The sequence below is a fragment of the Stegastes partitus genome, unplaced genomic scaffold (genome assembly GCF_000690725.1).
Source record: "Stegastes partitus isolate 25-593 unplaced genomic scaffold, Stegastes_partitus-1.0.2 Scaffold1551, whole genome shotgun sequence".
NCBI classification, from domain to species: Eukaryota; Metazoa; Chordata; class Actinopteri; family Pomacentridae; genus Stegastes; species Stegastes partitus.
The window spans coordinates 98761-103429 of NW_007579282.1; the positions used below are offsets into that span (position 1 = coordinate 98761).

The 4669-nt window shown below is 51.4% G+C and overlaps 1 protein-coding gene across 1 annotated transcript in view; it reads left to right on the forward strand.

Annotated features, from left to right (window-relative positions):
* The window catches only part of LOC103371248 (potassium voltage-gated channel subfamily C member 1-like), a 66361-nt gene that overhangs the window by 1168 nt on the left and 60524 nt on the right, over positions 1-4669 (forward strand). The window lies entirely within an intron of this gene.

The following is a 4669-nucleotide window of genomic DNA, read 5'->3' on the forward strand; positions in this document are numbered from 1 at the left end:
ACTGAGCGGTTTTAACGTAATTTGATTACCCTAATTCAGGTTCCACTTCTCTCCACTATCAGTCTATATTTTTGGCGTAATGGTTCCACAGTGAATTAATCAACTTGGAGTCAGTGGCCCTGCATCAATTCCTCTGCTTTCTTTTCTTATCTAATGAAACTGTGATAAAATCCTGTGAGCAGCAGCTGCAGCTTCACGCTGATGCAGTTTGCAGCAGAGTCCGTGTGCCGGCACGTGATGGCAAATGCATATTAGTACATGTAGGGGTTAGTGATGATGGAGGAGAGCCCGTGTCACTATGAAAGCACCGCTCCTCCTGCAGCATCCATCAGACCCGGTTGGTAATCATGTGTGTGTGTGTGTGTGTGTGTGTGTGTGTGCGCACAGTTCCATATTAGACTGCAGCAAAAACATCAATGAACCCAAATGTCATTGTGTGTCTTGTGTCTGAGGTGCTGCTGCTGTGAATGTGCTCTGCAGTGATCTGCTGCACAGAATCGTTTAAAGGAAGTGTGCAGGTGTTGCATCGTGCAGCCCAGTTGCCCTGGGAACTACACTTTCTTGTTACTAGATCATCTTTTGCTGATCGCAGACACCAGTGCAAGCGTCCAGCGCTTTGGAAGGTTGAGAGTCAGGATGAGAAGCTCAGTTCGTTGTGATGCAGGAGTTTGTGTCTCCTGGCAACTGTTTACAGGGTCCGTACGCCCTGGCTCCTCCTGGAGGCCTGGCAGCTAGTGTGGGACCACTCTGGGGGTCAGGAGGGGTCCGAGGGCATCAGGGGACCGAGGCAATGGTGCAAAGCTGAAGCTGGCTCCAGTTGGATTCCTTCGTTTAGCTGATGATCACTTAGTGTTCAGTTCTGACTCCCATGTGGATGCTGGTGTTGGCCGACCCGGCTCAGACCTCAGACCCCCTCTGGAACAGATCGGAGGGGTTCTGTTGGCTGACCGGCTCAGACCTCAGACCCCCTCTGGAACAGATCGGAGGGGTTCTGTTGGCTGACCCGGCTCAGACCTCAGACCCCCTCTGGAGCAGATGGGGGCAGCCAGAGAGCTGCTTGTTGTAGCTGCTGAGGAACCAGTTTGACGGTGTCAGGTGAGTGTTTGGTCGTGTTGGTGGAGACCTCCAGGTCCAGCTGTTGCTTTGGAGCAGCTCGAGCAGTTTTTGCACACAACATGTATTTGGTAGAGAGAAAAAATCCCAGAGCCGTCCCACAGGAGTATTTGGGGTTGTGTGTTCTGTGCCGTGACATTTCCTCTTTAGAACCTCCAGCCCTGATTGTTCCTCAGCAGACGTCTTAAAGAAACGACACCAGAAGTAATTATGAACAGCAAACACATCTTCAGCCGACTGTTTCCTTTGAACATGAAGTTGAGACGATGTTAACGGTGACCTCTGACGTCGGCCTTGGGGGCCTGTGTCCTCTTTAAATGACTGTTCAGCTGTTTGATGGTTATGGTCAGACGCTTGGTTCAGGTTAACCCCTTCTGCTCCGGAGGTCTCTGCACTGGGACGGGACTGCACATGTTAAGATGAAACCTTCCACTGCTGTCAGAAGGTTGTGCCACATGCACTGAAAGTATGGCTAGATGACAGAGGACTGGATGTAGCTTCGTCAGATCTGATCGAGTTGCAGCTCAGACGTTTTAGAGCATCAGCGTCTGCAGACAAACAGTGTTTCTCATCCATTAAGCCTGAAGTTAAACATGCTGGCATCTGGTTGTCGGGCTGCTCCTTCACCAGTGTTCTTGTTGGCTGAACCCCAGATGGGAGTTCTTGATGTGGGCGTTTTGTCTGCCCTCCATCCACCCCAACCACCTCCAGCTGAATTCCTAAATGCAGTGCTTCATTCATTTAAAACAGACCCGATCAGATCCGTAAAGCTTTGGTGCTCACGGTGTTTTACAGAATAATCGTCACTGAGTTTATGAGCAGCGGGAACTGATCTCAGATCGTCTGTTTGCTTTGCAGCACACGGGCGGAACAAAGAGCTTTCACTTCTTCATTTGTTTAAATATCCTCCTGCTTGTATTCTAGCTGCTTGGTTTGTGTTGGTGCAGAACTGGGTTTGAGCTCCTGCTTGTGTGTTGATGGTATATTAATATCATCAACAACACTTTGTGGCTCAAAGAAAGAATACAGTCAGTTCTTGGCAATCAAAAGGAAGGAAATGGAGAATTTCAAGGGTTGTTAGAGTTCAGTTTACTGCTGATATTTCCAGTCGGTGAGTCAGTCTCCCTCTGCTTTGCCACCTTTCTGCTCTACTCATGTTTTCTGTAATTATCCTCTTTGTGTTTCCCCTCCTCTCCTTCCTATCATCTCTACCTGGGAGCTCGTCCTCCCCTCACCGTTTCCATCCCGTCCTCTCACCCATCTCCCTCTGCCTTCCTCTGCCTAATTGTCTCTAAAAAATCCATGGCCATTTGCAGAGACAGAGGCGGTGCTGACCCGATCATTGTGTGTTGAGCTGTGTTTTCTGTGGACTCGGCTATAAGCCCAGAGACAGCGTATTGACTCAGTGACTCCGGATGGAGCACAAGCACATCCAACCAGCTGTGTGCTGTAGGCAGCACATGAGCATGGCTGTAGGTCCAAGACATCAACATAACAGATAGAAACTAACGCGTCCACAGTCATCCTGGTGAGAAGTTAGATTTAAGAAAGTGCAACCTCAGCATTTTATCGACTCTTGGTCAACAAAGTCTGAATGATGTGAAGCCTTTGAGAAGTGACCAGTGGTTCACCACCAGCGTACGCTCTGGGATGGCACAGCTCTGGGATGGCACAGCTCTGGCATTAACTGACCTAAACCACTAGAAGGAGGCAACACTCGGGGTGGATCACCACAAACAGTCCAGAGCAAATGCTCCTGAAGCCTTTGGCTCCACCACCCGATCGGGAGTTCAGTACCTTTGTTGCCTTGACCACAGATGGACGTCTGGATGTGGACCCTGGCCCACCTTCCACCCCAACCACCTCCGGTCCGATCCAGGAGAACGCAGCGCTTTATTCATTCATTAAACAAAGAGAAAACATCTGCACATCAGCCAGCGGTTACACGTCACAGCACAGCAGCTGGTGGCAAACACTCACGTCTATAGACTGTATGTGTCATGTAGTGGAAACGGTCCAAACCTGGCGGTACTGGATGGTTCAGACTGAGGTGGGCCAGCAGATTTAGAATTATTTGGTTGATTTTGGCTTCAGACTGTGTCTCACTCTCAGCACTGATGTGCTTCTGGGTAAAAACCTCTTTAATCAATCAAGTTTTTCTCATGAAGAACCTGTTTCATGGAGCACTTTGATTGTCTTGGAGAAAAAGTGAAAGCCAGAAGCACAGCTGGCCACCAGATGTTCAGCTCTGCTGGCTGAATCACTTCAGTGTGTCTCATCATGTACGGCTGGGGTCAGAAAGGTTTCCACTGGGCCAACAGGGTTCCTCAGAGAACCTCTGCTTTACTGTAAAGAACAGATCTTCAGTGTTTTGGATGAAGCAGCTGCAGCTCGTCCCACCAGATGTTCTCTGACCAACAACAAAAAGGCTTCATGCAGCTTTTTTGTGCATCAGTCTAAATGTAAACGGAGCCAAACCAGCGACGGACGAACCCGACGTGGGCCGACGGTAAGAACAAGACAAATGGATGTCCCGGTCGGATGGGGGGGCGTCAGCACCAGGGTGACAGCTGAGGTGACTTTGAAAGTGTTGCAGTCAATAGTTTTGGTGCCAACGCGGTGACATGCAGGCTGGGTTTGGAGGCTGGAGGCTGGACGGTCACCGCGGCAGCAGCTCAGGGGGGCTGAGGTCAGCCGCTCAGCCCGGTTCTGAGCTGATCAGCTCGCCTGGGGACCGACCAGGACGAAGCCTGATCCGGTCTGGAGTGGGGTCCTGGGTGTCGGTTGCAGAGGTAGCAGAGGTTTGCCTCCACAGCCTGCTCTCTCCTCCCCCTGCCTGCCTCCCTTCATCAGCACTGACAGCTCTGCTGCTTTATTACCACGATTTCAGAGCTGAGTGCTGGATTGCTTATTATCGCTATTCAGTCCCCCGTCCTCCTCTCTCCTCTCTCCTCCGACTCCATGTGCTCCCCCCGCCTCCCCCAGCGCTCTGCTGTGCTATAGCGTAATACTGCAGTCCCCGTAGTAGCTGACTGCGCTGGAGTCTGCTGCAGAGAGGAGGAGAGGGAGGGAGGGCGCTCAGGACGGGATGGACGAGGCTCTGAACTCGCAGTAGGAAGCAGAGAAAGAAGGAAAAGATGGGCTCACTTTCTGCACCACCTCGTGTTGCCCCTGTTGCCCCCTTCTTTCCTTTTTTTGCTCCGTTTGCGTCCTGCTGAGCTCGGCAGGCTGGATGCTCGTATCCGCGCATCGATCCGGTCGTACGTCTCAGCTCGACTCATTCAGGCAGACGTCTCCGCTGAATGGTGTCCTTTTGTAAGCAAAGCCTTCCCACACACACACACACGCACACACGCACACACACACGCACGCACACACACACACACACACACACACACACACACACAGAGCCCTCCTTTTCTCTCAGACTCCCGCTTTCCTTCCTCCACACAGCAGTGATGCGATTCCCCTCAGAGGAGGACCAGATACGACACAGTGGAGAGAACACACACACACACACACACACACACACACACACACACACACACACACACAC